We start from the raw sequence: 27,648 nt of genomic DNA, 5'->3' as shown, positions 1-27,648 counted from the left end.
TGGAAGTTAATTCTTTTAAATGTTGTGAGAACTTTTTTTTCAAAAATTGATCTTTATAAAATGAGAACAGACTTTGAAGTGCATTTTGCCAACATTTTGCTATATGTTTCACATTGTATATAGAAAAACTGAGCAAGTGTAGAAAAGTCTTTATTATCACTAAAATTCACTTGAGATAAAAATGATGTATTTATATATATAAAGTGGCAACTAATACGTAAAGCCCATTATTAGAAATATATCTATGTAAAAATAAAAAGCTGTTCAAAATGTAGGATTAAAAAGTCTGAATAGCATATACATTAAATATTCCAAAAGTATAATGTATATGGAATATTAGCACTTAAGATCTTAAGAAGTTCTATGATTTAATGATAATTGTATGCATGCTTTAGGAAATATAGAAATCTATACTTTTTGGAAACAAATATTAAATCAAAGGTGTGTGTGCCTGCTAAGTCACTTCAGTCATGTCTGACTCTTTGCAACTCCATTAACTGTAGCCCACCAGATTCTTCTGTCCATGGGATTCTTCAGGGAAGAGTACTGGAGTAGGTTGCCATGCCTTCTTCCATGGGGTCTTCACAACCCAGGGATAAAACCCACATCTCTTATGTCTCCAACATTGTCAGGAAAGTTCTTTACTACTACTGCCACCTGCGGAGAAGGCAATGGCACCCCACTCCAGTACTCTTGCCTGGAAAATCCCATGGACGGAGGAGCCTGGTAGGCTGCAGTCCATGGGGTCGCTAGGAGTCGGACACGACTGAAGCGACTTAGCAGCAGCAGCAGCAGCAGCAGTGCCACCTGGGAAGCCCAAATCAAATATGTATTAACTTTTAAAAGAACAGTCAGTACTGAACTAGATCTACTAAACAAAATCAAAGTAAAATAAATCTTACTTTAAGAAAAATATACATTAGTAAAACTAAGAGATGATTTTTTTTCTTAGTGATACAATATGATTTCAAAATACTGTTAATTATAATTCAATTTTTGACACTATAGCATTTTGCCCTTGCTTCAGTCTTGGAAAATATACTGGGCTGTATCTACTGAGGTTTTTTAAGTAAAAGAATGCTCTTAATTTATGATGTCCTTGTTTCTAATTTTTAGTATTCCAGTTTTCCAGAAAAACTGTGTGCTTTTTCCTCATAGGTATGTTGCTTTTACAATTCACAAATATACAGTGTACTGTATCTAAATAAAAGTCAATTAAATATCTTAAAACCATCTTTTCAATGGCTTAGAATATAAATATTATTTATATAATCATTTAGATTGTTAGCAAATAATCCTAAAATATAAGTTTCTGGAAGATATCCAACCTGTGCCAAGAAGCAATATTCATCACTTGGCATTAAATATTATGTTTTATGCAAGGCCTCTCATTTAAGCAACTTGGGACCAGTGGTGAATTCATGTCAGATGGACAAATACAAAGACACACAGAACCCAGCCTATAGTGCTCCCTCTGTGAGTATCACGGCTTTCCCTGGTAGCTATTGGTAAAGACTCTGCCTGGGTTTGATCCCTAGGTTAGGGAGACCCCCTGGCAGGCGGCATGGCAACACGCTTCAGTATTCTGGCCTGGAGAATCCCCCTGGACAGAGGAGCCTGGTGGGCTGCAGTTATGGGGTCACAAAGAGTTGAACACTACGGAGCAGCTAATTACAGCACAGTGAGTATCATAACGTGATGAAAGAAAGAACGCATTGACCAGTTCAACAGGAACCCATAGTAGATTACCAAATGCCCTTCATTAATTATTTCTCTTCCAAAGGCTGGAATTGTCTTTGACTCATTTAAATTTTTGGCTTATTCAGGTGAAATCAACAAGTTCCCATGTTTTCTTTATCTTTTATTTTTAAATTTGGCCATGTGTGGCTATCACACATTGTTAAACTCACTATGGGTAGTTTCAGTGGAGGCAGAGACATCACAATGGTCAAGATAACTTAAGAATTCATTTCTTAGTCACATAGAATAAGTACGAAAGTGGAACAGGAAACTTAGCTTGCTTTTATCAATGTTTGTTTCAATTTATATATTTATTTAATTTCAAATAATGAAAATTGAAAAAATGAAGTATTCCTATATGCCCTTTACACAGATGCCAACATTAACATTTTATTCATTTATTTCATATGTTTGTCTCCCTCTACTTCCCATGCTGACACTCTGTTTTCTGAACTATTTCAGAGTAAACTGTCTGTATGATGAGCCCTTACCCCTGAATACTACAATGTGTGTTTATAAAATCTATGTCCTATACAACCATATGTAATTACTAAAATCAGGAAATTAATACTGACATATGCTATTGACTAGGTGACATATTTTATTCAAATATCAGTCATCATTTTTGTCATTAGAAAATTTTTTCCTGGTCTATGCTCCAATCCAGAGGCATTTGATGTATTTAGTGATCCCTTTAACCTTCTTTTGGAGAAGGCAATGGCACCCCACTCCAGTACTCTTGCCTGGAAAATCCCATGGATGGAAGAGCCTGGAAGGCTGAAGTCCATGGGGACGCTGAGGGTCGGACACGACTGAGCGACTTCACTTTCACTTAACTTTCTTTAATGTTATACAGTTTCTAAGTTTTTCTAATAATCTGTTTATTTTATCTTTCATGACACCGACATTTTTGAAGAGTAAAGCCATTTATTTTATAGAATGTTCCTCAATTTTTGTCTGTTAATTTTTCATTATTAGATTTTAGTTGTGCAGTTTTGGCAGAAAAGCTACAAAAGTGATGCTGAATAAGGGACAAGTGAAAGTTATCAATGGTTATTGAGCAAGACCATATTTGCCCTTGAAACCATGACTTTCTTCCTATATCCCAAAAGCATATTCATTTTCACATCAGGAAACATATTTCTGAATACAGTCTTGATAATGTTACTGGCAGCATGTGTATAATAAAGTATTATAAAAGCTCAAGACTAAGTGTTCAAATATTAGTGTAATTGAGGAAAACCCTACAGAAGTACTGGAACTTTAACAAGAAGGTGGGAGAGCAGGTGGATGAAACATCCAGACAAGGAAAGCTAGTAGGATGGAATTCATCACCTTGCAAAGTAGGGTAACTATGCCCGGGCCATTCTAACATCTTATGGATTGTCTCTGGTACATGTGAAATCAATTTTTCATCACCCAACTATAAACCACAATTAATAAAACTATCCTCAGCAGGGATTAATTTTCAGAAATCCAGGATGTCTTTTGATGTTCATAATAGTAGTACATCAGGTCTGGAGAATAGAGTTTTCATTGGTCCAGCTATCCAAAAGAGACTAGAGTTTTTAGTATTTTGCTTCCATGTATTTAACAGCTAAACTGCATTTAGCTGCTATGCATTGTTGTTTTTCTTGTAGTCTATTTATTTACTTTTTAATTGACTGAGGCTCATCAGTTAAATCATCTGCCAACTGAGCTTATCTGATCCTTCTTGTTTCTGATAAAAGATGACAAACTTTAGAGCAGCCTTTATGTAAATCTACACATATATACAAAGAGCAAGTAAATGCTTTAGCATCCCATTAATTTAAGTATTCAAGGAGTTGAGAATGTAGATCTAGGTAAGAAGCATACTATTTGTTCAAAATCTGGCAATATTGTTAAAAGAGAATGTTTCATTTTCTAGGATATAATTATCTCTGATTATTTCTGAAGCTTGAACTTCTAGAAGAGTAATGCAATCCTGTAACTGGGGGACCTGAAATCTTAGAAGTTCAAAGTCAAAGAAAGGCAGCACAACTTATGACTACCCAAATGGTTACCTTCCATATGTATTTAGTTAATCTATAACACATTATTTTATTCCTTAATAAACATGTGAGCTACAGTTGATATGCATAGTTTGTAACTAAGGTTAAACTTCAGAAAAAAGAAAAGAAAATTTACTAAAGTATAAGTTACAAAATCACAAGGGTGAAAAGGTTTTGAAGAATTTAATTTCCTTTTCTGTCTTAAAAAAAGAATAGGAAATAGAGCAAATATTAGATACATTTTATTAATCACATAGTCCAAGTCAATGCATTATGTGCATAGGAATGTGAAATGTCAGATTCAATTAAATGAGCACTTGTAAAATAAACCATTTCACCACAAGAGCATATTTAAATCATAACACAGATAAGTGCACTAAACATTCAAATATGTAGCTACTCGACGCTTTAATTATTGAAATGGAGACACTGACTTCCATGGGTGATGATGCAAGCAGATCATGTTCTTCTTGTAAATGTTTATTTCTGGCTTTTGACTTGAAATCTATTTTTCTAATGGCATTTTATAACAAAAAGTAATACAGCCTCTTTATATACTTTCAACGCAGAGGTTTTTCAAATTGAATGAATAGTTAGCATATTTCTATATTTCTGAATATAAACAACACATGGATCAATACTTAAAGAAATGAAAAATTAACTCTTGTTGAAGACTACGGACATTTCATGGAAGTCTGCAATCTCTTATGGTTGCAAATATACGCATTTATATCATATGTATAAAAGTTAGCTTTAGTTATAAATAACAGTAATTGGCCACACTTAGAACCAGCTCTGTGTTTGACAGTGCAGCTAGCCTTTTAAACCAACAGCCCTAATCCTCCCCTAAATCTTGCATGGTCAACATTGGTATTCACATTTTACAGGTGAAGAATCTTTCTTGGATAAGCTACATTACGTACATAATATTGTTTAATTAAGACTATGTTTCAATAGGGGATTCAGACTAGATATATTGAATTTCAAAGCCACTGTAAATTAATCTGGCATTAAACATCATGAGTATCAGTCACCTATGTGGCATTATAGGAATATTTACTTCCCATATCTACTTTATTCACATTCAAATTTTTATTGTTTAACCTATAAGATAATTTTATTGTTAGTTATATTCATAATTTTATTTATATTTCAAGATATTTATTTTTATGATAAAGATATCCATTGGAAAAAAAAAAAACAGAAAAAACTCAAATTTCCACAGTCTTGTAACCCAAACATAAACACCAGTAAGAACATATTTGCATATTTCTTGACAGTCTGCCAGAAGGACACTTATTTATAGGTAATATACAATTGCATAGTGAAGTTGCTCAGTCATGTCCGACTCTTTGCGACCCCATGGACTGTAGCCTACCTGGCTCCTCTGTCCATGGGATTTTCCAGGCAATAGTACTGGAGTGGATTGCCATTGCATACACATATTAATTTAACAACTCAAATATTTACAGAATGCCAATTTTGTACCATTGCCTAAGGATGAAGCAGTGATTGTAACAGAAAAATACCTGGTATCTTACTGCATACCCAAATATATATATATATATATATATGTTTGCTTATTTTAGAGAATATCGAATATAAAACTTTTTTATTTTTTTACTTTACCTGACATTAAGCATTTTTTACAAGTCTTAAGCATTGAAAGTGAAAGTGAAATTCACATCTGACTCTTTGTGATCCCATGGACGATACAGTCCATGGAATTCTCCAGGCCAGAATACTGGAGTTGGTAGCCTTTCCCTTCTCCAAGGGATCTTTCCAACCCAGGGATTGAACCCAGGTCTCCCACATTGCATCCCACTTTACCAGCTGAGCCTCCAGGGAAGCCCAAGAATGCTGGAGTTGGATTCTTTACTAACTAATCTTTGAGGGAAGCCCAAGTCTATGCATTATCAGATGCAATTTTTAATAAAGGTTATCAGGTGCCCTAGTGACTAGATCATGATGTTTTTAAAATTTGGCTTCAAATTTTAACTTTGCTACATTGTGTCTTTCCCTTCAGAAAATAACATAACATCTTTAATATCTACATCTCAAATTTTTAAATAAAAACAAAAATTAATACTTATCAATAGGACTCAGAATCCATATTTATATTTCATGTGATTATACTATATCAGATTACACTTCTAACATTATACTTTCATTTTATTATATCATAGTCAGCTGGTTTGGTCTTTCATGAGAACCTACCCACCAAACTACCTGCCAATATTAACATCAAATCCTGTTATTTTTTTTCTTATAGCATTCACATACTTTCAGTAATAAGATTAAAAATTAGCAGGCTTCTTGGTGCCAAGGTTTAGGACCTGTTCTGAAGCACTACATAGAAAAAAAAAAAATAAAGAATTGGATCAGACACTAAATATTGCTGCTGAAGACTCCCATAGTAGTCTTGTAGGGCATTGCCTACTGCTGCAGCAGTGTCCTTCTGGCATCCTCCCTTGCACAAGCTGAAACAGTGCTGCAACCCAGGGGTCCCATCCTTCTCTCCATGTTCACCCACACAGCCTTTATCTTCAAACACACATCCCCATACTCAGAGGGTGCTTCAAATGTCTGCTGTGCTGGACCAAAATCAATGTCACCCCACAACAATCTAGGTCTTTGATTTGTAATCAAGTCACTAAACCAATCCCCTTTTCTTCATGATAGGTTCTCATTTAAAGGGAACTTGGTGTTGTTTCATATCCAGATAACATAGTGTAGCTCATCTTAGACTATCACAGATGTTCCAAAAATTCCTGAAACCTACACAATGGCAGAATCTTGATTTCTCACTTCTCTTAAGCTTATCCTGGGTTCAGTGCATGTGCGAAGAGAACCCAGACATTATCTGTTTCCTAGTTTTGGCTAAAATTTTCCTCTCTCCCACCTTACTCTATTCCCTTCTCTCTCATCCCACTGAAAGCAGGTAGCCTAAAATTCTCAATGAAGGTGGCATTTGACAGAAATAGAGATTGTATTTAAACAGTTTTTTATTTTAATCTGGTTTTCCTTGCAGCAAAGAACAAAGGTCTGATTTTTTGATTATGGGGGAAAAAAACAGCAGAAACTTCTGAGATTAAAACATTAATTTATGTTCTAATAGATTATCCTTGCATGTTGATTTTTTGGACTTCGGTCTTCCTATGTAATAGATATCTAGTAAGAAGAAAAAATTAATATCCTTTATATGCATTCATTTATTAAAAAGTCATTAGTTTAAGGAAATGTGCTAGTATAATCTCCAATGTGCTATTTTAGAATTGTGTCTGGAGATCTTAAAAAAAAAGTTGTCTTAATTCTTCTATTATAGCTAGCCATCTAAAAAAGTTTTGTGGTTGAATTTAATACTTAGCAATTATGCTGGTCAAGCACTATGTAGGCAAGTATTTTTAAGAAGCAATATCTCTGCCAATTCCATGCTGCAATTTTAAACCCAACTATTCTTGATATTACATAAAATATAAAGAGAGTTCATTATGTAAACAGACTTATTCTGGTCTAAAAATAAAAACTTTAGATTTACTTAAATCTTACTTGTCTAGACTATTCTTTGAAATCAGTGGATGCTATAAATCTGTATTATATTAAAGTCATTTTTGAGATTAATAGGAATTGCATATCATGCTTTTATAATAATCCCCATTTATTGAAATGTGCAATGTGAATGGTAATGTATTTAATTTGTATATGCATAATCTTTTAGTTTTTACAGCAACATTGCAAAACAAAGATTAATGTTAGGCCTTTTCTGCAGTTGAAGATTCTGAAGGATAGAAAGGTTAAGTAATTTGCCGCAAACTAACAAGTGACAGAACAGGAATATGAGCCTATTTCTCCCAAAAATGGTGAAGGAAGCGGTGAAAGATGGCTGCCAAAGGTTGTTCCCATCCCTGTGTGTTTATCGTTGGTCTTATGTCCCCTCCCCTTAGATCTTGGCTTTCTTATGATTTGTTTTGATCAATGGAATACATTGGAAATTATCTTTTGCCAGTTTCAGGCCGAGATCTAAGAGGCTTGGATGCTTACTATTTTTGTTTTTTGTCTTGGACAATAGCTGTCATGAAAAGAAGCTCAACTACCTTGTGGGTGAGAGACCTGTGAAAGGAATGAGAAACTGCACACAGCGAGAAAGAGAAGCCAGGCAACCAGGCTGCTGCAGCCATCTTACTTGAGACATCAGAGGTATGAATGAGTCATGTGGACCCTCCACGCCTAATTTAGCTATGTCAACCAAACCACAGACAGGAGAGGCTCAGTCAGAGAAGCTATGCCCAATTTCAAAATTATGAGCCAATAAACAGTGGTTTTAAACACTACGTTTTGAGAGATTTGTTGGGCAGCAAGAAATAATTGAGTTACCAATGTAAATTATAGCCTCTTTGCCAGCAAACTCTTATACTACATCTATTATTTATCATAAAACAAATCTGTTAATGTTCATTTAATTAAAAAATTATTTGATATTATTGGTTCATAGATAGCAAGAAAAAAAGCATGTTACAAATATGAGCAAGAAACTGAATGAAGAGTAAAGTCTTTAGTTCACAGCTAGCAGCTGTATTTATCTACTACTAAAATTCCCCTCATTAACATATCTAATGTTTAAATACTCAGAGTCACCACAGAGAAATTTCCAAGGAAGTAATATAAATGTTAAAAGCATTCTCTTAGTTAAAACCATATTCTTAAGGAAAATATTCCCATTTATGGAAGTTTACTATGTGGCTGGTAATGTGTTGCAGGTTGTATATATTGACGTCATATTCTTTGTAAAAATATGTTTGTAGTACTGACAAGAATTTAAAATATTTGGTATGTTTGCTATATTACTATGAATAATACAGATATGTTATTTTATGTTAAGTAGGAAATTGTCTATCAATCTGTATTGATTTTACATTTAAAACTTCTCTTCTTAAAAACGTGTATCTAAATTTTGATTCTATCTCATATCACAGACACAAATTCTTTCCAACAAAGATAATATTTTAAAAAATATTAAAAGCACCAAATATTTCAGATGGACAATAAATGTTAATTTCCTTACTTGGCAGCAATATGAAAAATTTGAAGTACAGTTTATGACTATGGAAGTTGTTAAATAAACATGATACAGTGCAAGGTGAAATACTATGAAGCTATTTAAAACTTGACTCACGTTATTACATGAAAAATCTTGGAAAACAATCTGTAATTAAACCTCATGCTGTTAAAATAGCATTATTAATTGCATATCTATGAATACACAATTCTAAATTTTTTACATTTGTAATATTTAAAAATTATATTAAAATTTGCTTTATTTTATAAGCATGAAAAAGAATTTAAATGTGCAGAAAAAAGGAACATAGACCCTGGAGTCTGAAAGACAGATAAAAATCCTGGTTTTACCACTTTGATTTTAGACAATAACAAAATATATCTGAATCTGTAAAATGGAAAGAATAAAATCTACTTTAAAAACTATAATAAAGTTTCAAGAGTACCTAATGATGCTCGGTAAATGGCAAATGTCCAAATTCTTAAAATTCAAGCAGAAATCAAGCCCTGGACCTTTTTCTCCATCAAACAGCAGCGAGCTGCCCTGTTGAGGAAGGGTTTTTGTATATCTCTGTGTGCATTGAAATATTATTGACATTCCCCAAAAGTTTGAATCAAATTTCAGTACAAATGTAATTTAATTTTTGAAGTTATACCGACTCAGTTGAATGAGGATGAAGTTTAGGGGCAACTGCTCGGTGCATCTTTTTTTTTCAGAGTGAGTATTGCTGAATACGAAAATCCAAGAAATGATATATTGCATTAAGTTTATGTTAGCTTTATTGCAAGAGTTTTTGTTTGGCTTATATACTTTAAAATGTTTCTTCTATTGAGGTGCAATTCTTACCATTAAAACCAAGAAAGAGTAATTGATTATAAATAGAAATTGATTATAAATTGATTATAAACAGAAAGAGCAATTGATTATAAATAAATTTAAGAAACTGATACAGTTTAAGAAATTTAAATTTAAGAAAGACTAATACAGATATGACAAGACAGATCAAGTTTAAGAAAAAAGAAATATCACTGTAACCAACACCAAATGATTCACATTGGCCAAACTAGTGAAAAAATATAAAAGAGCAAGTTGGTCAAAACACTCACATAAGGTCATTCAGTGAAAGAAAACAAAACAAAATAAGGCAAACGGGTGATTCTAAATAACTTTGGGGATTTATGTGTTATAATGTGTGAATTTCATGTAGTGAGATTTTGCAAAGTAGATCTATAGCACAGGCCAAGTTTTAATGTTATTTTGAAAGAACATAAAATCCAGGAAAATTATGTTTCTTAGAATTTTTATTACAATGGAAAGAGGTTAGTTTTATTAGTTATAATTAGATAAAATTTTGTATGAAAATGAATTTCAATCAAAGTAAGTTAATTTGGATTTGAAGGGAAAACAACATTGGGTGGGAAAGGGTATTAAACCCAGACAACTTTTGTATCATTGTGTTTGATAGCTATACTTAACATTTTTCTGTTCACTAAGCCCTATATTTTTTCAATGTTTTATAATATGTTTATACTCATTTTGACATATGAATTTAATGATTTCACTTATCTTAAATCTTTCAACTTTTCTGGGACTTTATATGCATGTTCCCCTTGTTACACTGATGCAAGTAAATATGACAATAATGTTAAATAGCACTCTATACAATGTTTGCCAAACACACACACACACACCAATACAAAAGGAAAAAAATGTACTTGTTACTTTCATACATGATGCATATTTTGTTTTTCAGTATTCCTTTAGAAGCATTTACCAAGTATTTACTATGTGCTAAGTTTATGGCATAATTGTATGGATGTATTATTAGGACAAATATGAGTTCAGTGTGCTGTGATTCATGGCGTCACAAAGGGTCGGACACAACTGAGTGACTGAACTGAACTAATGAGTTCGTTACAAAATATGAAAGAATGTTTAAAAATCCAAAAAACCTCCAGGTTTATCAAAGAGCTGTTTTTAAAATGCTTCCATATAATCACTGTATATTTTGTAAAAAGAAATTAACTATCGGAGAGAAGTGGCATATTTGTTTTATAATGCAAGTTGAATAATGCTATATATAATAAATATTATAAACATAAAATTTCTAACTTTTTAATATGAAATCATAAGAACAAGTATAAAAATACAATTTTACATTAAAATTTCTGCTATCTCAAATATTTAAATACAAGCTATATCAAATGTTTAAATAGAACTAGATTAGATGGACAGACAGATTTCAGTGTTAATATTGATGTATTGATGAAGAAATGCCATTAACAAAATCTCTCTGTCTCTTCCTCTCTTAAGAACGTGGATAAGCCATATGAGATCTTTTTGTATCTTTAGCACCTTTACCTCTGGCAATATTTGGTGACTGTCAGTGTTACACACTTGCAAATATAGCAATGATATAATTTGAATTCAACTCTTTAAATGAAATGCATTTAATTACTTCGAAATAAAGTGTGAGTATGCTACAATAATAAACTCTCAGCTTTCTGGAAAAGAAACTGTACTGAATGCTTAACTGAAAATACTGAGCACTTTCCAAAAACAAAGGAGGATGTTTTGTTTGTATTAATTTTTTGAAAAATTTCATTACTCATTTTTAGCTTTTGGATTGATTTGATTAGTGATTTAGGAGAAGGTCTAAGGTAAGCTGTTTAAAAAAGAAGTGTTAACGTTTGAAACAACCTCCTTGGATGAATCACAATGGTTTGCTAGTAAGCACACTACATGAAAAACAGAAATTACATGGACACTGAGCCTGAAAAGAAATCACAATCGCTTGTGTATAATTCTTGATTTCAATTTAGTATTTACAAAGTCTTCTCATCATTCTTATTGTTGATTGATTTGATAATGAATAAATGTTATTAAATCACTTAACAACTGTCCTAACAGATAAGTGCAGGAAAATTCACCAAAGTATAGATCAGGGCCCTTAGCAACATTCCTTTAGTGAAAAACAAAGATATTCCTCTACTGAAAAATCAGGTTTGAAAACTACAGTTACACTTTTGGGGCTTCCCTAATGGCTTAGTGGTAAAGAATATGCCTACGGTACAGAAGATTCGAGTTCCATCCCAGATGGGGAAGATCCCCTGTGGTAGGGAATGGCTACATAATCCAGTATTCTTGCCTGGAGAATTCCATGGACAGAGGAGCCTGGCAAACTCCAGTCCATGTTGTCACAGAGTCTGACATGACTGAGCAACTAACCAAGTTACGCTTTTTATTTTCATATCAGACGTTTCTGTAGTTGTTATATAGAACAACGATTTTGTTTTCTGAGAATTTTTAAAAGCAGATAAATACTATGGCACATTCTATTTAAACATCTCTTTAACATTTATATATATTTCTTTGATCTAAATCTATTTAGGGCACATCCTAAATGTTAAACTACTCTAGAAACATTTTAATACATCTGTAGGGGAAGATGCATATTGAAAACAGTTTTAAATGGGGTTCAGTATACACAAATGATCTTACTCTCTTTATTCTGATTAGCAAAGAAAGGCTGCCATCAGCTTTCTCTACTGTCTCCAGACGTGACAGTTCTGTGGTCAGAAACTCATAAAGCACTGGGATCTAGTAAATTTGTTAGACTTCAAGAATGAAAAGAATTGCATAATTTTTATTTCTTAAATAAAATGAAGTCTGATTTAGAATACAGATGTTTTTTGTCTTTGATGTTTGAATGCTCTGAGTAAGCATATTAATGAGATTCAGCTGTATTAGTTTAGCTCAGGTACACTGGACTTTTATGATCTTGTGAAGTTGAAAGAATAATTGTACTCTTTTATAAATGCTTTTTGTGGATCATCCCTCACCACCCCCCCCCCCCCAGATACTTTAAAGCAAATGTTTTTCTTTCTCAGATGGCATACTCTTTTGAACATGAGCAATAAGAATATTGGCAATATTTATTACAAGCCTGAATCGATGAGGAGTTTCCTGCTGAAGAGGAGTTCGGTGGATATACTTAAGTGACTCAGAAAATTTTAAACAAGTAGAAAGGTAGACATATTTTCCATGGTTGGCTGTTTTCCATGCAATGGGCTGTGTTTTTTAAAACACATTCTTGGCCTTTATCGAAAAACCACAGATAGCCATAATTTGGGTAGCTTTTACAGATAATTTATGACTTTTGCACTCAACTTAATGGCCCATAAAAACTCAAACCAGCAGTGTTAGGACATTGCTTTAGCAGTCAAAAGGATTCTGGAGACTGAGTAGATATTTAGAAAGGGACTTCCTTGTCAAATGGAAATTTTGAATTGTAGTTAAAATATTTGTTGCTTGATACAAATTATCTGTTTCAAAGTCACACCCTGGCTACTCTGATTCCTGCCAGTGTAGCTAGGAACCCCACAAAAGAGAATTGTTAGTGTGCTTAAGATTGTCTCCTCTTCTTAATGCACTGTTATAAGATAATGCAAATTATCAAGTTAGAATATGAATGTGTCTCTGTCTGTGGCACTTTGCTGCAACTGAAACAAATGTATATATTTCAGCTCTGGCAACAGATGCCTGTGATTTTTTTTTTCCCCCATGGCTTTTAAACAGTTAACATCACCTGCTGCTGTTTGTGATGAAACCCCACAGGAAATGAATGCCAAAGGTACAAGATGAAAGAGAAAGTAATTTTCTGGGAGGGGAGTAAGAGTAATTTTGCACTGTGAGGTGAAAGGGTGAGAAACCAAAAGACCTGTGAGGAATTACTTATGAAACTGGAAATGAGGGTAAAAGTTGGAGGCAAAGAGAATAAATATAGGAAAGAGAAAAAGAAGAAAATACCTAGAGCCACAAGAAAGTTAAAAAAATACCTAGAGCCACACAGTCCCTTTAACTGTGTATTGAAATATACATTAGAAGATGCTATTGAGAAAGTCTTTGTTATATGCATAGAAAAATCACAGACCTAATAAAATATTGTCTACCAACTCAATATATGCTTGACAGGTAAAAATATTAGCAGACAGATATATTTAGGTCCTTCCTCACCACTATCCTGGATAATTCTATCAACTTCTTTTCTTTTAGTTTTTTTTTTTTTGGTGAAAAAAATCAGAGAATGTACAGTGAGGAAGACCAAAAGAGGCCAGAAAAAAATAAAAGTCATCATTTTAAAAAAGGACGGGAAATTAGAATGTGTATATATGTATGGAAAGAAAACTATAAAATTGATTTTGAACTAAGTTGACAAATGGAAGGAGAAATATTTGTAGGGGCAGTTCAGAGCTGTAGATAGCAAAATGAGATGAGACGGGGAAGCTATGGCTATGTATTTCAAACTAACAGACTTCAGAAGATATTTAAACATGTTGCAATCAGCTGGTGGGTATCGAAACTGTGTTTATTTAACTGTAGCACTGTTTTAGGACTGGATCATGACATAAGTTATATGTGAAGATGTAAACAAAAATAGACATATCAGAGTGACTGTTCTCACCTAAAATCATTGTTAACATGGTTATTTTTCCCTGGTGATTAACAAATATATGCACAATCGATTGTTGCTACCAGTACGAACCAAATAAATCAGTCTATTTCTTTGAAATAACAACAACAACAAAAAGGAATAATGGGCGTAAATCCTTGATAACTCCAAGTTACATTCATTTAGAACAAGATGGGCTTCCCTTGTGACTCAGACGGTAAAGAATCTGCCCGCAGTGTAGGAGACCTGGGTTGAATCCCTGGGTTGGGAAGATCTCCTGGAGAAGGGACTGGCTACTCATTCAAGTGTTCTTGCCTGAAGGATTTCAGGGACAAAGGAGATAGGTGGGCTACAGTTCAGTTCAGTCGCTCAGTCGTGTCCGACTCTTTGCGACCCCATGAATCGCAGCACGCCAGGCCTCCCTGTCCATCATCATCTCGCGGAGTTCACTCAGACTCACGTCCATTGAGTCAGTGATGCCATCCAGCCATCTCATCCTCTGTCGTCCCCTTCTGCTCCTGCCCCCAATCCCTCCCAGCATCAGAGTCTTTTCCAATGAGTTAACTCTGCATGAGGTGGCCAAAGTACTGGAGTTTCAGCTTTAGCATCATTCCTTCCAAAGAAATCCCAGGGTTGATCTCCTTCAGAATGGACTGGTTGGATCTCCTTGCTGTCCAAGGGACTCTCAAGAGTCTTCTCCAACACCACAGTTCAAAAGCATCAATTCTTCAGTGCTCAGTTTTCTTCACAGTCCAACTTTCACATCCATACATGACCACAGGAAAAACCATAGCCTTGACTAGACGGACTTTTGTTGGCAAAGTAATGTCTCTGCTTTTCAATATGCTATCTAGGTTGGTCATAACTTTTCTTCCAAGGAGTAAGCGTCCATGATATATTCTATAAGGAAAGTCCAAGTAAGCAGACATTTGTAGAGATGAGAAAATAGTTGGTCAAGATGAAACGAAGGTGATAAATAGCTATATGGTTGACATAGTAGTGTCTCTAAGAACATGAGGACAATATTTTGTTGTTCAGTCACTCACTTGTGCCCGAGTGTTTGTGACCCCATAGGCTGTAGTACGCCAGGCTTCTCTGTCCTTCACCATCTCCCAGAGCTTGCTCAAACTCATCGTCATTGAGCTGGTGGTGCCATCCAATCATCTCATCCTCTGTTGTCCCCTCCTGCCTTCATTCTTTCTTAGCGTCATGGTGTTTTCTAATGAGCCAGCTCTTTGCATCAGGTGGCCAAAGTATTGGAATTTCAGCTTCAGCAACAGTCCTTCCAGTGAATATTCAGGACTGATATCCTTTGGGATGGACTGGTTGGATCTCCTTGTGGTCCAAGGGACTCTCAAGAGTCTTCTCCAACACCACAGTTCAAAAGAAAAATTATTTTATCCTCAGACTTCCTTATGATCCAATTCTCGCATCCATACATGTCTACTGGAAAAACCATAGCTTTGACTAGATGAACTTTTATCAGAAAAGTATAATGTCTCTGCTTTCTAATATGCTATCTATGTTAGTCATAGCTTTTCTTCCAAGGAGCAAGTATCTTTTAATTTCATGGCTGTAATCACCATCTGCAGTGATTTTGGAGCCCAAGAAAATAAAGTCTCTCATTGTTTCCCCATCTCTTTGCCATGAAGTGATGGGACCAGATACCTTGATCTTAGTTTTTCAATATTAAGCTTTAAGCCAGCTTTTTCACTCTCTTCTTTCACATTTATCAAGAGGCTCTTTAGTTTCTGTCTTCTTTCTGCCCTAAAGGTGGTGACATGTGCATATCTGAGGTTATTGATATTTATCCCAGCAATCATGATTCCAGCTTGTGCTTCATTCAGCCTGGCATTTCACATGATGTACGCTCTGCATAGAAGTTAAATAAACAGGGTGACAATATATCGCCTTGATGTACTTCTTTCCTAATTTTGAACCAGTATATTTTACCATGTCCAGTTCTAAATGTTGCTTTTTGACCTGCATACAAGTTTCTCAGGAGGCAGGAAGGTAGTCTGGTATTGCCATCTCTTTAAGAATTTTCCACAGTTTATTGTGATCCACACAGTCAAATGCTTTAGTGTAGTCAGTGAATCAGAAGTAAATTTTTTTTTAATTCTCTTGCTTTTTCTATGATCCAACAGATATTGGTATTTGAAATATGGTTCCTCTCCCTTTTCTAAACCCAGCTTGAAAATCTGAGATTAGACTTCCTAAGAAGAAAACCTACTCCTTGAAGGATAAAAGTTATGTATGCTGCTGTTGTTGTTCAGTCACTAAGTCATGTCCAACTCTTGCAACCCCGTAGACTATAGCCACCAGACTCCTCTATCATTGGAATTTCCCAGGCAAGAATATTGGAGTGGGTTGACATTTTCTTCTCCAGGGATCTTCCTGACCCAGGGATAGAACCTGCATCTCCTGTGTTGGCAAGCAGATTCCTTACCACTGAGCCACCAGGGAGACCTTAAAATTATGCATGCTCATTGATAATTGGTTCAGTCCTGAATTGATAATGCCAGATGGTAATAGATTTTTCTGAAGTTAGTTTGTAAAGAGAAACAGAAGATTCTAGACTACAAAAGGCATGATGAAGGTTAGTCATATTTTTGGAGACCTATAAGTTGCTACCCTGGTGGCTCAGGCGGTAAAAGTGTCTGCCTACAATGTGGGAGACCCATGTTCGATCCCTGGGTCGGGAAGATACCCTGCAAAAGGAAATGGCAACCCACTCCAGTACCCTCGCCTAGAAAATTCCATGGATGGAGGAGCCTGGTAGGCTATAGTCCATGGGGTCGCAAGGAGTCGGACGTGACTGAGAGACTTCACTTTCACTTTCATAAGTTGCTATGTTATCACAAAAAAGAAGAAAGGCCTTCAGGAAGAGCTCAGAAATGTAGCTCAGAAAAATCAAGTTCATTAATGATGAACATATCATTTGCTTCAGTTTTCTAATTGTTGCACAACAGATTTCCACAAACTTAGAAGCTTAGAAGCAAACAAATTTATTAGCTCACAGTTTCCACTGATCAGGAGTCTGGATATGAATTAGCTAGGTTAGCAAGTCTAGAATCAGTTGTCAGCTTAGGATTCAATCTCATTTGAGTCTTGGGGCTTTTGTACAGGGCCACTCACGTTTTGGGATTTCCCAGTGGCTCAGCAGTAAAGAATCTGCCTGCAATGCCAGAGACACAGGTCTTATCCCTAGGTTGGGAAGATCCCCTGAAAGAGGGCATGGCAATCCACTTTAATAATCTTGCCTGTAGAATCCTATGGACAGAGAAGCCTGGCAGGTTACAGTCCATTGGGTCACAAAGAGTTGGACATGAATGTAGAGACTGAGCAGAATTCAGGTTTTGACAGAATCTATTCACTTATAGCTATAGTCTTCAGTTGCCAACTATCTTGCTGCCAGTATGCTAGGAGTTTCTCACCCCATGGAGGTTAGACTCAGGTCTAAGACATGCAAGTCTCTCACAGAGTCACAGAATGCTTCTTCAAAGCCTGCAGGAGAGTCTCTGTCTTTTAAAAGAGGCAGTTCAAACTGTTAAAGACCTACCAATTAGGTCAGATCATCCTAGGTTAGTCTCCCTTTTGTTGCTATTCATTTGTTAAGTCTTGTCTGACTCTTCGCGACCCCATGGACTGCAGCATGCTACGCTTCTCTGTCCCTCCCTTTTAATTAACTCAAAATCAATTTATTAGGAAACTTAGTCATATATATTTCCCTTGTGGCTCAATCGATAAAGACTCTGCCTGCAGCGTAGACCTGGGTTTGATCCCTGGTTGGGAAGATCCTCTGGAGAAAGAAATGGCAGCCTACGCCAGTGTGCTTGCCTGTCCATGGAGTTGCAAGAGTCAGATGCTACTTAGCAACTAACCCACTACCGCCACTAGTTGTATCTCCAAATTTCCCTTACTTTTACTCTATATTATTGATTAAAAGTATGATAGAGAAGTGCACTCAAGAGAAGTTTTGCAAGGGTATGATTATTGGGTGCCTTTTTAGAATTTTATATATACCATATATATATTTATATATATACCATTTATATAGAGAGAACTATAATTTAACGACAAAAAAAAGAGTAAAATATAAGAAAATAAGATTTTGGTAGCAAAAAGTTGTTATTTTGAAGCAAATCAAAGGTATGACCAAACATTTTGCTAGGAATTTAAAAAATCAAAATATTGCACATATTTCTATGTATAAAGTCTGTATATAAAGGGGTAAGAGATGAAACAGGAGCTATCAAACTTCAGAAACAAAAGTAGGGAAAAAAGCACCCTTCTATAGATAGAAACACAAAAAAGAAAGGTTCATGGGAAAATAGACACTAAAAAGCTTGGTAAAGAAACGTAGCAGATAAAACAAAAATGACGGCAAAACAATAAAAATATTAAAATAAACTATACAAGAGAAAATGATTACAAAAGCAGACAGATAATAAAGAGCCAAGGTTTAAGTCATAGAATACTACCCTCTTAGAAAAATAAAAACCTAAATAAAGAAAAAGAATAGCTACTTTAAAATATAATTATTTTATTTTTTAAAACTGAATATTCATGTTGAATTAGACATTCATCTATAAAACAGATTGAGGAAACTTTGTATAGAAACACATGATCAAACTTGAAAGACATAATTTTAAGTGTAAAAAATAAGGGACAGAATTTTATATATTATACTCCTATCTTTTGTGAAAGAAGTTCAAGTTGATATATTTTCAGAAGCTAGTATTGTTTTCTACTAAAAGCTTAAAAGCTAACAATGTTTGTCTTTGTGGTACAGTAAGATTAGGAAAGGATTTCAGGATTTTTAATACAAACCTTTTAAATATATACTTTTTAAATCTATTTTTATTTTTAAACCATATGACTGCATTCTGTTAATTTGCTAAATTAATGTTTTAAAAATTATACTTTTAATGAATAATAAATTCCTTTAAAATTTAAGACAGTTGCTTAAAACTGACTGAAAACGGTATTAGGTTTAATATTAACATGAAAATGTAACTCGACATACATAAATTATGTTAGAGTTGGGGTGTATAATATACTAACAGAGGAATTTAAGTTACAAAACATTATTATATACAATATGGTGATTTCTCTTTAGTGTGGATTTCCCAAGCAAGAGTACTGGAGTGGTTTGCCATTGCCTTCGCCGAGTGTGTGAGAAATGAAAGTACATCTAAATTGAGCAGAAATGGAAAACTACACAGTGAAGTCGCTCAGTCGTGTCCGACTCTTTGCGTCGCCATGGACTGTAACCTATCAGGCTCCTCTGTTCATGGGATTTTCCAGGCAATAGCACTGGAGTAGATTGCCATTTCCTTCTCCAGCAGATCTTCCCGACCCAGGGATTGAACCCAGGTCTCCCGCATTGTAGACAGACGCTTTACCATCTGAGCCACCAGGGAAGTCCAAAGGAATTCGCTCAGTCGTGTCCGACTCTTTGCGTCGCCATGGAGTGTAGCCTACCATGCTCCTCCGTTCCATGGGATTTTCCAGGCAAGAGTACTGGAGTGGGTTGCCATTTCCTTCTCCAGAAGATCTTCCCGACCCAGGGATTGAACCCAGGTCTCCCACATTGTAAGCAAGACGCTTTACCATCTGAGCTACCAGGGAAGTCTGGCATGCTGTAAACCAACTTCTTTCAACACACATTTTGTTTCTTTCTCCTGATATGAAATTTTGGTTGCTATTTTGGGCTTTTCTTACAAGTTTTCTCTGATTTAAAACTTTCTATTATAAAAAATAATTTCCAAATGCAAAATGAAGTAATTAAATTATTAAATTGATGTTTTTTATTTCTTAATCAGAGAAGGCAATGGCACCCCACTCCAGTACTCTTGCCTGGAAAGTCCCATGGACGGAGGAGCCTAGTAGGCTGCAGTCCGTGGGGTCGCTAAGAGTCGGCAGGACTCAGCGACTTCACTTTCACGCATTGGAGAAGGCAATGGCATCCCACTCCAGTATTCTTGCCTGGAGAATCCCAAGGACAGAGGAGCCTAGTGGGCTGCCGTCTATGGGATCGCACAGAGTCGGACACGACTGAAGTGACTTAGCAGTAGCAGTAGCAGTATTTCTTAATGAAGATCTACACAATACTTTAAAATCTTATTGTAGCAAACAAAAGACTTCCCTGGTGGCTCAGATGGTAAAGCGTCTTGCTTACAATGTGAGAGACCTGGGTTCGATCCCTGGGTCGGGAAGATCTTCTGGAGAAGGAAATGGCAACCCACTCCAGTACTCTTGCCTGGAAAATCCCAGGGAACGGAGGAGCATGGTAGGCTACACTCCATGGCGACGCAAAGAGTCGGACACGACTGAGCGACTTCCTTTGGACTTCTTTACTTCGTCTAATTCCTTCTTTCTCTAATATTTGTTATTTAAACCTATGGGTATTGATCCTCCAAATCTGTCTTTTTTCTCTCTAATACTTTTACCTACTAAACCATTCCTTTAGCATCCAATGTATAAACAATTAAAATGTATTTTAAAGTATTCTCTTCTTTATAAGTTGCTTTCAGTATATACCGTAGCCCTTTGTAAATTCAGATTTCTCATTTTGAATGAGAAATCTTAATTTTACCATGTAGTATAACTTGTTTCCCTTTTTTTTTTCCTTCTGCTTTTTTCAGTGCATTTTCTTTTTCTTTTGATTTTCTAAAGTTTGTATATGATATGCCAAGCTGTAGTTTTTTGTTTGTTTGATTTTGGTATTTATCCTCTTTGCCCTTTTGTGAGCTTTCTGAATCTCTGGTATGGTGTCAGACTTTAATCTGAGGAAATTTTCAGTCATCATTTCTTCAAATATTACTTTTTGTCTTTTCCTTCTGGTATTTACATTATGTGTATGTTACATCTTCCATAACTGTCTAGGTATCCTATTGTCTTTGTTTGTTTGTTTTCTTTGCTTTTCAGTTCTGGAAGTTTCTATTTGACATATCCTCAAACTCAAAAATTCTTTCACCAGCTAAATCCAGTCTACTAATGAGCCCATCAAAGGCATTCTTGTATTTTAGTTACATATTGCTTGTGCTCTCTAGACTTTCTTTTTGATTATCACCTAAAAATCTTCATTTCTCTGCCTATATTATCCCTTTGTTCTTATGTGTTGTCTACTTCTTCTTCTAAGTAATATGAATAACACATTATTAATCAACCAAAAAAAAAATGTCTCATTTGATGACTTTAACATTACTGCTATATCTGATTCTGATTCTGATTCTGATTCTGATGCTCATTCAATCTCTTTACACTGTTTTCAGTTCAGTTCAGTTCAGTTACTCGGTCATGTCTGACTCTTTGTGACCCCATGGACTGCAGCATGTCAGGCTTCCCTATCCATCACCAACTCCTGGAGCTTTCTCAAATTTATGTCCATTGAGTTGGTGATGCCATCCAACAACCTCATCCTCTGTCATCCCCTTTTCCTCCCACCTTCAATCTTTCCTAGCATTAGGGTATTTTTCTAAGAAGTCAGTTCTTTGCATCAGGTGGCCAAAGTATTGGAGTGTCAGCTTTAGCATCAGTCCTTCAAATGAATATTTAGGACTGATTTCCTTTAGGATGGACTGGTTGGATCTCCTTACAGTCCAAGAGACTATCAAGAGTCTTCTCCAACACCACAGTTTAAAAGCATCTATTCTTTGTCATTTAACTTTCTTTATAGTCCAAATCTCACATCTATACATGACTACTAGAAAAACCATAGCTTTGCCTAGATGGACCTTTGTTGGTAAAGTAATGCCTCTGCTTTTTAATATGCTGTCTAGGTTTGTCATAACTTTTCTTCCAAGGAGCAAGCACCTTTTACCTTCATGGCTGCAGTTACTATCTGCAGTGATTTGGGAGCCCCCCAAAATAACAGCCTCTCACTGTTTCCATTGTTTCCCCCTCTATTTGCCATGAATTCATGGGATCAGATGCCATGATCTTAGTTTTCTGAATGTTGAGTTTTAAGCCAACTTTTTCACTCTCCACTTTCTTCACTTTCTGCCATCAATTCAGTTCAGTTCAGTCACTCGGTCATGTCCAACTCTTTGCAACCCCATGAATTGTAGCATGTCAGGCCTCCCTGTCCCTCAGCAACTCCCAGAGTTCACTCAGACCCACGTCCATTGAGTCAGTGATGCCATCCAGTCATCTCATCCTCTGTCGTCCCCTTCTCCTTCTTCCCCCAATCCCTCCCAGCATGAGTCTTTTCCAATGAGTCAAGTCTTCGCATGAAGTGGCCAAAGTACTGGAGTTTCAGCTTTAGCATCACTCCCTCCAAGGAAATCCCAGGGCTGATCTCCTTCAGAATGGACTGGTTGGATCTCCTTGCAGTCCAAGTGACTCTCAGGAGTCTTCCCCAACACCACAGTTCAAAAGCATCAATTCTTCAGCACTCAGTTTTCTTCACAGTCCAACTTTCACATCCATACATGACCACAGGAAAAACCATAGCCTTGACTTAGACTTTCTGCCATAAGGTGATATTATCTGCATATCTGAGGTTATTGATATTTCTCCCAGCAATCTTGATTCCAGTTTGTGCCTCATCCAGCATAGCATTTCACATGATGTACTCTACATATAATTTAAATAAGCAGGGTGACAATACATGGCCTTGATGTACTCCTTTTCCTATTTGGAACCAGTCTATTGTTCCATGTCTAATTCTAACCGTTGCCCCTGACTTGCATACAGATTTCTCAAGAGGCAGGTCAGGTGGTCTGGTATTCCCATCTCTTTAAGAATTTTCCACAGTTTGTTGTGATTCACATTTTTTTGAGCTCCAAAATCACTGCAGATGGTGATTGCAGCTATTAAATTAAAAGATGCTTACTCCTTGGAAGGAGTTATGACCAACATAGATAGCACATTCAAAAGCAGAGACGTTACTTTGCCAACAAAGGTCTGTCTAGTCAAGCTATGGTTTTTCCAGTGGTCATGTATGGATGTGAAAGTTGGACTCTGAAGAAGGCTGAGCACCAAAGAATTGATGCTTTTGAACTGTGGTGTTGTAGAAGACTCTTGGAGTCCCTTGGACTGCAGGAGATCCAACCAATCCATTCTAAAGGAGATCAGTCCTGGGCGTTCTTTGGAAGGACTGATGCTAAAGCTGAAACTCCAATACTTTCGCCACTTTATGTGAAGAGTTGACTCATTGGAAAAGATTTTGATGCTGGGAGGCATTGAGTGCAGGAGAAGGGGATAACAGAGGATGAGATGGCTGGGCGGCATCACCGACTTGATGGACATGAGTTTGGTTGAACCCCAGGAGTTGGTGATGGACAGGGAGCCTGGCATGCTGCAATTCATGGGGTTGCAAAGAGTCAGACACGACTGAACGACTGAACTGAACTGAACACAGTCAAAGACTTTGTCGTAGTCAATAAAGCAAAGTAGATCATTCTGATTCTGATGTTTGTCCAATCTCTTCAAACTGTATATTTTGTCTTTTATTATGCCTTATAGTTTTTCTTAAAAATGGACGTGATATAATATATAAAAAGAACTGTGGTAGACAGGCCTTTAATACGTGATAGGGTGTGGTGGCAGGAGAAGCATCTTACCGCCTGATGATAAGTTCTTAGTCTTATACTGATCTTTTTTTGGATTGTGAAGTTCATCAGTTCTTCTCAATTCCCCCTTACCCTCCCTTCCATGGACAGAATAACTTGAAATGGGTATATTCCCTGGGGTCAGGTGGGCTCTAATAAGACCCCAGCAGGTTAGGTTCTGCTGAAATAGTTTCTCCTGAAGGCAGACTTGTTTTCTAAAACAGAGTGTTGTGCATTTCACACTGGTTTCTTTCTCCTTCCCCTATCCATCTTGGGAAGGAGAAAGGAGAAATCTTTCTCCAATATTCAGTTGAGTTCCTGAACAGAAAACTCACAAAAATACCAGTACTTACTCCATCCCTCAGCACAACCTTCCTGCCCAGTGACTGGACTCTCTAGAGTGTTTTGACTTATAGACCTTTCCCCCTGAGCTTCCAGCAATTTATCAATTACAATTCAGTTTTTCCCATCCAGGCAGGGCTTTGTTTCCACGTAAATTCCTGCTTGTGAGTTCCTTCTTTAGTAAGTTGTGATTCTCTGTATCTGCTTGTCTTTGCAATTTGGGGGCAGTGTTTTGCCATGAGACCTCACTTCTCTGAAGAATGTAAGAAGAGTTTTTGATTTTTCAATATGTTTAGCTTTTATTTGTGGTTAGGAGGGAGCAGCAACTTCTAAGCTCCTTAAATGCTGGTCTGTAAACTGCAAGTCCATCCCAACCTTTTTCAATTATTTGTTCTTTTAAATTTATTTTCCTACACAAAAATAAAAGGAGATATATATATTTCTTGAATATATGCACAAAATAAATACAAGAGTATACTTTAAGGGCAATGTTTCCTCTGTTTGTCTCCCTTATTGCCTATTAAATGTCAAAACTAATGGCATATTAAAATAGTCCTTTTTAAAGGTGTTCTCTCAAGGTTTTAGAAATTCAGGGTGATCAATTTTTTTTCATTATTGTTAGTCGGGATGTTGAAACATGCAACGTAACATGAAAATATATTCATATTTTATAATACTGCTATAGTCTTTAAGCTTTAAAATATGAAATATTGAAACTTATTTTTCATGTGATTCCATTAATTAAAAAGCAAAATTTGTGATGTACCTATACTTGCATGTATTACTTAATTATGTATATTCTTAACAGCAAAGTATGTCCTTAATGATTGGTTTTGTAAGAGAATCAGATCAGCCACTTAAAATATTATGTGTCTAATGAGAAGAAATTTCCTCAGATTAATACTGACTCTATATTTCAAATTTTGTTCTTTATTTTTGCACAATTGCTAAACATACTTTCAGTAACAGAGCCCAAAGGACACATTCATACTGACATGTAGAGCTCTCCTTGCATATTTGGGCCATGACATCAAATAGGTTAGTGCAGTGGGTAGGGGGATTTTCCTATACTGGGATAATTATTGTTAACTGATTAGCAGAAGTGACTAAAAACTGCATAAACTTGCCCTATTAAACCAAAATAAAATGTGGTCCCTAATAAAATCAACTAGGTCTCAAAACATGACTTTGCTTCCCTTGACTATCAAAATTCACTTAAAGGAAGAAAGGTATAATTTAGAAGAATTTGCATGTAAGAGGACCTTCAGCCTAAGCTTCATTAGCTTGGCTGTGAATTAGCTTCTTAGACAGAAACACTATAATACTCCCAAAAGTGGTTAGACTCATAAGGAAAGCTTCAGTGAAGACTTACTTCCAGGAATTTGATTCTTTTTGCTGTCAAGTACAGCAAACATTAGCAAACTCTGGGACAAAGAGGCCCCAAATTAGGAAAGTAAAGATTTGTCTTTCTTAGGAGATCAAGAACGAAGGTTCTGGGAAACAGAGATAAAATAGGTATATTTTCTTACTTTAAAAAAATTTCTTATAGAGTGAGAATGAAAGAAATAAATATATTAATAATTTTGCTCAAGTTATCATAAACATTTTACAGATTAAGAGGATAGTCTGAAGTTCAAAGACATTGAACTCATTTATATAAGACTGCAAAGTTACTCTGTTTCAGAACATAAACTAGAACTCAGTCTGTTGTCATGAGCCCCTGAGTTTTTGTTCACTACACCTCACTGTTGTCTCATCACTTTAAAAGCCACTTCTTCCCACAGATGGCTTCCTATATCTGTCCCATGGATGTGTGTCCAAGGGGATATAATGTAAAGAAACTTCTGAAACTTGAAAATATATCTGCTCCTTATTTCTGTTCCAAAAGGTATACCATTATTTATATTGAACTTAACCATATAAAATTGCAGCACTAATAATCAAAAATTGGTCAGAAATAGTCATTTTCACATAATTCAATCATATAGAGATTTTTTATTTCTGTGGCATAGTCAAACTTTTCCTATGTACTTGGGCTTCTTGCTTCTTAATTCTACTTAGAAATGCTTTTTACCACTTCCATCAGTTTAGCACATTGTATTTGTATGCGAAAACAGATGAAATATAGGCAGTTTCATATTGTTCAATCTAACATTTCAGAGCTTTAGAATGGTATAGCGCATTCTCTTTTGTTGTAAATTTAGCACTTTAGAATTTGAAGATTCATGATTGATGCATGAAGTAAACTGTAAGATTTTTCAAAGATCCTAAAAGGCTGGATGGCATCACCGACTCGATGCAGATGAGTCTGGGTGAATTCCGGGAGTTGGTGATGGACAGGGAGGACTGGCTACTGCGATTCATGGGTTCGCAAAGCGTCGGACATGACTGAGCGACTGAACTGAACTGAAATAATATTTTAAAATTATTAGATGAGTACCAGTTTATTTAAGTGGTAAAAAATTAAACTATCTGATTTCTCTTATTTGGAAGTATTTCACTTGGAGGGATAGTAATAATTTATTTGCTTTTAAAAACTTTCTATCTAGCCTATATTTTGATGTTAGTATATTCAAATTTGGAAGAGTATTCATTGTGGTATGTTATCATATCTATCTAATAAAACTAAAATATATTTTTGATACATTATGATATCCATTTGCCAAACTAAGGAACATAACATGGTTTGCTTTCTTTTGTAGGTATAGAAAGCTATTTTTCTTTAAATAGCCAATATACCATATATACATATAGGCAAGTATGCCACTGCATTTGATCTACAAAGATGACGGTTTCATGTATAAATTGTTCAATCTAGCGTCTATTTTTGCTTAACAATTTTAATTATATATTTATTTTAGAAGATTATATATACACATATATTATAAAACACTATCTTTAATTTTATAAAAGTAATGGGGAAATGTAGGACCTTTTCTAAAATTTAGTGTACAGTCACCAAGATAATGGAGAAGGCAGTGGCACCCCACTCTAGTACTCTTGCCTGGAAAATCCCATGGACGGAGGAGCCTGGTAGGCTGCAGTCCATGGGGTCGCTAAGAGTTAGACATGACTGAGCAACTCCCCTATCACTTTTCACTTTAATGCATTGCAGAAGGAAATGGCAACCCACTCCAGTGTTCTTACCTGGAGAATCCTGAAGAAGGAGGAGCCTGGTGGGCTGCCGTCTATGGGGTCGCAGAGTTGGACATGACTGAAACGACTTAGCAGCAGCACCACCACCACCAAGATAAAATGGTCTAGGTTTATCTACATTGTCATTTTATTAGTATCTTTGCTATCACTACCACAAAGGATGAACAATAAAGTGTTAAAGCTCTCACAAATAGTTTGCTGCAGTCATATATATTTATAATAATTTACATCTTAAATGTTCTTTCTCACACAACTATAAAGCATTAAATTAAAAACTAAGATTTTAATTGTCACGTTTTGACTAATATC

The sequence above is a fragment of the Budorcas taxicolor genome, chromosome 14 (assembly GCF_023091745.1).
Source record: "Budorcas taxicolor isolate Tak-1 chromosome 14, Takin1.1, whole genome shotgun sequence".
In the NCBI taxonomy this organism is placed as follows: domain Eukaryota; kingdom Metazoa; phylum Chordata; class Mammalia; order Artiodactyla; family Bovidae; genus Budorcas; species Budorcas taxicolor.
This window is presented reverse-complemented; position numbering follows the sequence as displayed.